The sequence below is a fragment of the Herpailurus yagouaroundi genome, unplaced genomic scaffold (assembly GCF_014898765.1).
Source record: "Herpailurus yagouaroundi ecotype Mexico unplaced genomic scaffold, PumYag 202, whole genome shotgun sequence".
NCBI classification, from domain to species: domain Eukaryota; kingdom Metazoa; phylum Chordata; class Mammalia; order Carnivora; family Felidae; genus Herpailurus; species Herpailurus yagouaroundi.
Genome location: NW_024412433.1, coordinates 16180076 through 16188947, shown reverse-complemented (window position 1 = coordinate 16188947; position 8872 = coordinate 16180076).

The following is an 8872-nucleotide window of genomic DNA, read 5'->3' as shown; positions in this document are numbered from 1 at the left end:
CCATACTATTACATAAAGCAAACAGCAAACCAAGCAATTATAATCTCTTGGTTTGGGCCAGAAAAATAAATACATAAGAAAGACTGTGTTAAGAAAGAAACTGAAGGCAGATTAATACTTTCATTATCATGGCAAAATATTTATGAATGACAATATAATAATCACTGAGGAAGGAAATTTGGGTTGGCTTCTAATTTACCAAAGTCCTCCTTTCTTAGTTGCTACCGGGAAATCTATGCGCTGAAGACAGCCCTGAGGTGGCATTAAGGCCCCACACGTGCACTCAACTCATTTGACTCCAGAAAAGTGTTTGAAGGAAGGGACCTAGATTTCCATGTCTTCTTTCCTGCAGGTGAGTTAACCAACTGCAGCTGAATGCAGCCGCCAGCCATCCATTTGGTTATGATTTCACTCCTTCACCATCAACCCAGGCATCCACCTAGTTATACACATTTAGATCCGATTACTGCTCCAAAGACCCCAAATCTGCACAAGAAACCCTTTGCGTCCAACGAGGAATGGAAACCTACACTTCCTCTCTGCATTCTTTCAAACCTCATGTGGCTGCATTTTTACACTGATGGGCCATAATGAATATAATTTTGTTAGGGGCTAACTAAAATACAAAGTGTTGTAAATTAAGAATGCATAATATTTCATTTTTAAGAAATCCCATCTTCTAAGCGTTAATGTCTTTAGCTTATCATAAATAAAACATCAAGGAAGATGCTTGCACATAAATCTTTGACCACATCTCCAATTCTTCTTCAAGATAGAACTTTCGAAAATAATTCTGTCAAATTCGGAAGAAATAAAAACGTCCCCACTTAATTTGAATTTTCTTTATTAAGAGAGGTTAGGTGTCTTGCATATGTTAATTGACCATATGTATTTTTCCTCCTGTGAAATATCTATTAATGTCCTTTGTTTCTTTTTTGGTTAAGTCTTAAGTTCTTAGTATGTCATTCAATTGCATGTTTATTTAGTAATTAAAAATATGGTTTGGGGAAGGGTAATTTACAAATGTATCATACATCACTTATTTGTTTCTGTAAAGCTCTCTCTTGAAGTTATCCTTTTTAAAACATCTCTAAAAAATTTCCGTCAAAATGCCATTTTGAGAACCACACCTGGGGCGCCTGGGTGGCGCAGTCGGTTAAGCGTCCGACTTCAGCCAGGTCACGATCTCGCGGTCCGTGAGTTGGAGCCCCGCGTCAGGCTCTGGGCTGATGGCTCAGAGCCTGGAGCCTGTTTCCGATTCTGTGTCTCCCTCTCTCTCTGACCCTCCCCCGTTCATGCTCTGTCTCTCTCTGTCCCAAAAATAAATAAACGTTGAGAACCACACACCATAGTTCTAAATACCAAAGGTAGTGTTACACTGCCACCTAGTGTTTCAAAGCGGAGCTGCCCAAAACATTCACGGAAGGTTTTCTCATATTCATCACATGCTGAAGACAGTAAACACAAAATGTCACCTTATGTCCTGAATCCAGAAAGGCTAGAAACTAATGTCAATGAATGCGAAAACTAAGCCTCCCATCGACTCAGGGACGAGGTATTGCTATACATACCCTCTATATTTAACATTTGTCTCCATTTACTTTAATTGCAATAAAAAGATCGCTGTACTGAGTGAAAAAAGCTTGAGTTCTCATTCTAAGCTAACATGTAATTTTCTTTGAGAATCCACTGAGCCTCTTTGGGACTGAACCTTTCTATAAAATGTGGGCAAAGCCAAAGGAAAGCTCTCCTCTCTCTCACCCTTCTCTGGAGGGGGCATATTAGTGCATCCTGGGGAGAACTGTGGGCTTCTGGGACTGCAGTTAGTTGGGTAAGGTCAGATTTGGCATTGGTCTCAAGCTTGGCCTCTTTTTTTTTTTTATTTTTTCTTCCCCCCCCCCCCCCCCCCGCCGCCCCAGAGCTGGGGGGCACTTCTCAGATAGAAATGCTTGACCACCTGGCTTGGTGAGGGGGTTGGGGGTCAGGGGGGTGAGAGTAAAGTGGTGTGAGAATTAAAGACCTGTTTTCACAATCAGCCTGTCTGCAATGACAGTGACAGTGGTCAAAGTCTTAACATCACACAGTATACAGTGCCCACATTGGACGTGCCCTACTCCTGACTGCTTTCTGATCTTGCTGAATTTCTCACCAGCCCCTTCCTGTCTTCTCTATGTTCTCTTCTTCCTTCCATAGGCTGTAAATATCCCCACCCCCACCTCAAGCAAGGCAACTGCTCTCCTTTTTTCATACTCTTGCCCTGGAAGGAATTACTTATTTACACATCTTAAACTCTTAGGGTTTGATTTAAAAAATCATTAACTCCGGGGCAGAACTTTCACTTGAATGGCCATTCATGTGTGTCCGGGTGCCTTCTGGAATTTGTGCCGTCCCACCATCCCTACGACCATCCTCCTTCTTCACCATGAATGATACAACACTCACAGATTCCTGTTTTTCCTACTCACTCCTTCCTTTCCATCCGCAAGGGGCTCGTCACGGCATGCTTGGATCATTATAATCCTATGTCTTTAGTCTTTTGTGCTTTTAACCCACATCGTCCCAGAAGCAGAAGCCTCCTTTTCCCCACTGCAAAGCGACAGCATCATTTTCTATGCGTGCCTCAACATGATGAGGCGGTAAGCCCTGCTGGACTCCATCTTCCGTGTCTGACACATTAGACGTTTCCAACACTGGCCTTGGTACGAAGATTCTAGCCGCCAGTCTTGACATCCCACCTCCAGATAGTCCAAATCCTCCTCTAAACCTTCTTTCATGCTTTCTCCCCAGCCTAGTCAACCAGGATTTCTGTGTTCCAACTAGCCGTGTTTCCCCCCAAATCTCAGATCATTCCATCTAAAGCCCAGCTACTCAAACCGGTTTGTGAACCAGTAGCATTAGCAAGACCTGGGATCTTTTGAAAATACGGACTCTTGGGCCCTTCCTAGACTTTCTGAATAAGAACCTAAATTTTAACAAGATCTGTGGGAGATTCATACCCACGTTAAAGTTTGAGAAACACTGAATATACTGCCACCCCCACCCTCCTGTCTTTATCACTTTGCCTGTTTGTTTCCTTAATTGCACATTCACAATCTATAAATAGCTTGTTTGTTTCTATTTTTTTTTATTGTCTACCTCATCACATTTGGAATGGAACCTTCATGAGAGACAAGACCTCATCATATCCATCATCATATTGTTCTAGTAGGCGCTTAATAAATAATTACTGAATGAATACATTCTGAATTCATTCCTTTATTCTCATTTTTAGATTGTCATATACACAGTCTATCTACCTTCTCTCCACCTTCTCAGATCTTATCCGTCCATCAAATCCAAACTTCTCTTAACATTCCAGTCACATTGCCCCTCTGATCTCCTAGTCCCTACAGAATCGATTCAGATATCCAATCACATACTCACTTCAAATGTTTCTTGTGCAGAGGTCTTGTATCTCCAACTAGGATATAAACTGTAGGAGAGCAGAGTCTGTGCTTTATACTTTTTTGGTATTTTTCAGAGTTTGGCTGTAGGCTGGTGAATGCATTAATTCTATGTGAAAAGAAAAATGCACCAAGAGAGTTACAGAGAAAGCTTAGAAAAAATGATCTGGGCAAATCTCTTCACAAGAAGGCTCTCCAGTGATTGGACTTTGGGTGGATCCTATAGCAAGCTGGCATATGCTTTCTCATTATAATTGGGTAAATGTGTGTTATTTAATTCCCATAATTTAATCATATCAATTTCCAGTTGTGTTTTACATTTTAATATTATTATATAGTCTCGTTGAGATTACCCTAAAATAATCTCTTATTGTGGAATGAAATTTGCATGTAGAGCCGTGTGTAGAGATTCTATGTTACATTCTTACTACAGTAAGATTCAGTTAGCACTAACTTAATTTAGGACACATGAGCTCCTAGCTTCCACTTTGGTTTTTTAATAAGATCCTCTTATTTTTTTTTTAATTTGAAAATTGGGCTAATCTTAATGATGCTGGGGTAGGAAGTCTTTATTTTAAGGGTTCTGATTTTATGATCATGTTAGTGAGATTTGAAAGTCCCAGTCCTGTGTTACAGAAACTTCCTGCCCATTCTTACAGACTGTGTGCTGCCCACATCTCAAATCTGCTGAGAAGGCTGACTAATCAATTCACCAACCTTGATAAAATGCCTGGAAATGCCCTGAAGAATCACACAAAGTAATCATTCATATCATAGACACAATACAAGCTGGAAAAAGTTTCAAGCTTTAGATTAAATACTCTTCCTACACCAATTATCTAACTTTATTATGGTTTTCCATCTTCTTTTCTGTCTTCAAGGTGGCATTTAGCATAAAATATTCACATGCTCTCATGATACTAAATAGAAAATACCTTTATATCAAAAAAAGGAAATAGAAAATTGTCATGACTATTCAATCAAAGTAGTCACTGAAAGTGAGATGTAGGGTGAGTCTGAATTCTCCACCTATCCACAGATCACAAAGGCCCCAAACTGAGCAAAAGTCAGGGAAATAAATTGAGCCACACGACCTTCCTTTCCAATGGGTTTGATTTCTATCAAAGTCAGATGTAGCATTTCCCTTACTAATCACTTACCTGGAAAGGAGAGAATAGAAACATTATTATTTCCATCTGGACCCAGAAACTCAAATGAAATTCAGCAAAGAAAATGAAGTTAGTCATCCAAAGACTAGAAAAATCTCCCTTCTAAGCCTCTGAACCGAAACTCGGATTAGGTGAAGTTCGGATCAATCACTCGTCTAATTACAACACACATTATAATTAGAAACTGGCCGGACTGGTTCAAGTTTCTTCAAGTCTGAAATGAGAGTGGTGCCCTTTTCTTTGGTTATCATCCATGTATTAAGTTGTATTGCTTATGAAAAAACCTCAGAAGCATCTTAAACAGCAGGGTTTGTTTTGGTTTGGTTTTTGCCCTGAGCAGCACAAATGACTGTCTTCTACTAGGCTTGGGGCAATATTCTTGGAGACCTTATGCATGAAGGAGAAAAGAACCTGATTCACAGCTACACTTGCACCCCCTGCAGTGACCCGGGGCGTCTGTTCTAGGTTGGCTCATTTGTCTTTGTAGTATGCATACTTGATGTGTATTTTTCCCTTGGCCAGGCCAGCTTTTAAATTTAAGCTACTGACTACCAGGAAGGAAGGGGAAAGTTACATTTTCATTTGCACATTTCATACTTGAAAGAGGAACATTGCATAGCTGTCTAATAACATGAAGGATGATCATTACAGAGCAAGGAAGAGTGGTTCCCCCTAAAGGGAGAGAAAGGTTGAATTGGTGTTTCTAAAGAGCACAAAATTGCGGCTTTGCTTGCATGACACAGTGACCATTTTGTAGATGTTTTTTTGTGTGTTTGTTTTGATGATCAGACTAAACTACCACCTTCCTAGGTAGCGGGCCCCAAAAGGACAAACATAACTTGCAAATATTAGCTAGTTTACAATTTAATCTACAGTCCAAGAAGAATTCAGATGATCTGATTCCTTGTATTATGCTCTTTTCCCAAAGGGTACAATCAAAATTGCCATTTACAAAAATTATTTAAAGTCTTCACATTTTAACTGATAATAAGCTACAAGTCTCCTAACTCCTCAGAGCACCCTTGGATCAAGTAGAGCGAAATTACAACTAAGATCCGCCCCGCACCCTGCCACCGTCAAAAACGGACAAACTTCGAAGCAAGAAGACCTAGGAAACGGTTTATAAATCACATTATGAGGGGAACAGGTAGAACGTCCCCCACCTTCAAATTCAGGGCTCCATGGGTTTCTCAATGAGCAAGAGCCATAGGGAAGAGTTTTCCCAGTGCCTGTAAGAGTCTGAAATGCTGCCTTTACAAAAGTGCTCACTTGATCTTCTGTTGTTGGAGACACATCCACTTTACAACTAAATTATTCCTGTGGATCTGATCAGCATGAGCAAAGGGAAAATCCTCCCTGTTTTCTGCCTGAGACTTGGAACTATCGACTAAGAATGTTCTCTAGAGAGGAAAGAAATGGGAAGAGAATGGGGAAAAATTCACCATCTGAGTTAAGCTTTTCTGTAATCCTTGCTTACAGGACTCCATTTCCCAGAACAGAGGGAGTTAAAAACTAGTGAGGAATTACCCAGACAAGCAAGGATTACCTTGGTCAAGTCCAAGATCGTTTCATACATATGCACGTTTTCTCCTTCTCAGAAACTTAAAGACTTCCACAACCATACGAAAAGGACTCACGGCCCCAGAAGAATCAAACGAGAGACAAAATTGTTTGCCACGAGAGACAAAATTGTTTGCCTCAGAACACAAAAATTTTAACTGATATTTTTAAATTGATTTGATTTGCGAAATTTGCAAAGCCTAATAAGTAAATTCGCTTTAACAGCTCTGATAGAGCCAAGACTTAATATGCCAGCAAACAACACCCCCACCTGTATCCAGCCACATTTTCTAATTTAATCTATCATCCCCTCCCTCTCTCTCTCTCTCTCTCTCTCTCCTTCTCTCTCTTCCGCTCTCACTGCCCCATAGCACATCATGAAATATTGGACATAAGACACACAACGGCAGATGAAAGACTCATTTTCCTACAGCCAAAGAACACAACAGGCATGTGCAATGCAAGGACCGACTGAGGATAAGCTCTAGGCAGTAATGATGGGGAGACAGACAGAAACGGATGCTCAAGAGGTGTCACTGGTCACTGTGGGCCGGTGCTGGCATGTGAGTGTCACAGTGGGCAGCACCAACGCAGGGAACAGAGAACAGGGACGAGGGTCTGGATTTAGTAGGACAAGACTAGCTGCAGGCAGAAAAAAAGGGAAAGATGGAAGAAGATGTGCCCGACATGAAACTTGCCATCTCTCCCTAATCACATCTTAGGGTCCTCAAGAGAATGCAAGGAAAGAAAAGACCTGAAGTTCTTTCACGGAGCATATGGCCATGTCTCCCTCTCCTTACGGAATGGCCCAGAGTCACTGCCTCCATGTCCTCCCCTCCCGTTTTCCGCTCTCCATTCTCTTCTTCAGTCAGGCTCTCCTCCTCATTCGCTGACACTGCTCTTGTCAAACCCTCCCACCCATTCTCGGTGCTCACTCCAGGGCACAGTGTTTAGACCCCTTCCCTATGTGTGTTCGCTTTAAGAATAACCTCATTCAGTCCCACAGGCTTTGAATAGGCTGGTGCCTCCTCAATTTATTTTACTTTACTTTTTTCATGTTTATTTACTTTTGAGAGAGAGAGAGAGAGACGGAGTGTGAGCAGGGGAGGGGCAGAGAGAGAGAGGGAGGGAGGGAGGCACAGAACTTGAAGCAGCACAGAGCTGTCAGCACAGAGCCCAACGCGGGGCTCGAACCCACGAACCGCGAGATCATGAGCCAAAGTCGGCCGCTTTACCAACTGAGCCACCCAGGTGCCCCGGTGGCTGCTCGGTTAATTCAGCAGCCCCCCTCCCCAAATCTCCCCTGAACAGATTCATATATCAAAATGCTTATCTGACATCTCCACTTGAAAGGTGACTGAACATCTCAAAGTGAACGTGTCCCAGACCAAACTCTAGGCTTGGGGCCATATTCTTGGAGACCTTATGCGTGAAGGAGAAAAGAACCTGATTCACAGCTACACTTGCCCCAAACTACTGCTCCTGCAGTATTCCCTGCCCCAGAGTCTACAGTGCAGATGCTCAGCCAAAAACTTGAAGTTCTTCTTGAGGCTTATTTTCATGTCACACCTCGAATCAAACCTCTCAGTTCTACCGCTATCTGGAACCTTCCCACTTGCACTCGCCCCCAAGCTGCCATATTGCAACTGTCTCCCTATGTCCGCTCTCACCGTCACCCTCCTACAGACCGTTTCCCCCCACGGCAGCCTGAGGAATCCATTTGAATAATAATTCAAATCATGCCTCTTCTCTGGTCAGACCAATCATTCAGAATACAACCCAAAGCCCCTATCCTTGCCTGCAAATGCTTCATGCCCTGACCCCCAACATCTTTTCCTATCTGGTCTCCTATTAACTTTTCACCAAGACCCACCCATGCTAGCCTCCTTGCTAATTAAAAAAAAAAAAAAAAAAAAAAGCCAAGCACACCCCCAATTCAGAATTTACAGTTCTCATGCCTGAGATACTTTTCTCTCAAATCTCTGCATACCTTTGTCCTAGGACCCTTCAAGGTTATAGGATATCACCCCATCAGAAAGGCCTTGCCTCATTCTCTACACAACAACGCACCTCCCATCTACCTCTTCCCCCCTTTTTTTTTTCCTCCTAGCACCTTCACCATTTGATACCTTAAACATCCACTTGTCTGTGATGAATGATTCTTCTTTGGTTTTCTCTTTTCAAGGCTAATTCTTTTTAATTTTTATCTAAACCCAAGTTAGTTAACATACCATGCAGCGGTGATTTCAGGAGTAGAATTTAATAATTCATCACTTACACACAACACCCAGTGCTCATCCCAACAAGTGCCATCCTTAACGGTCATCGCCCGTTTAGCCCATCGCCCCACCCAACACCCTTCTAGCAACCCTCAGTTTGTTCTGTGTATTTCAGAGTCTCTTATGGTTTGCCTCCCTCTGTTTTTTTGTGATGGATGGTACTTCTTCAACTGGAAGCTCACTAAGGACAAATAATTCTGTGGAGGTTATTGCTGTATCCTCAGCACCTAAGACTGAGTCGGGTCAACAGAAGTTTTACAGAGCGTAGCCGTGTGTTGCATGGATGGAAGCTATTGATCCAGCTGTTAATCAATCAACAAAACTGATCCTATCTTAACAAATCATTCCAGTGACCTCAGCTAGGATTCACAAATTGATGGGGCCCTGGAGATCCCCATTATATCCTTGAGGAGAGGAACAA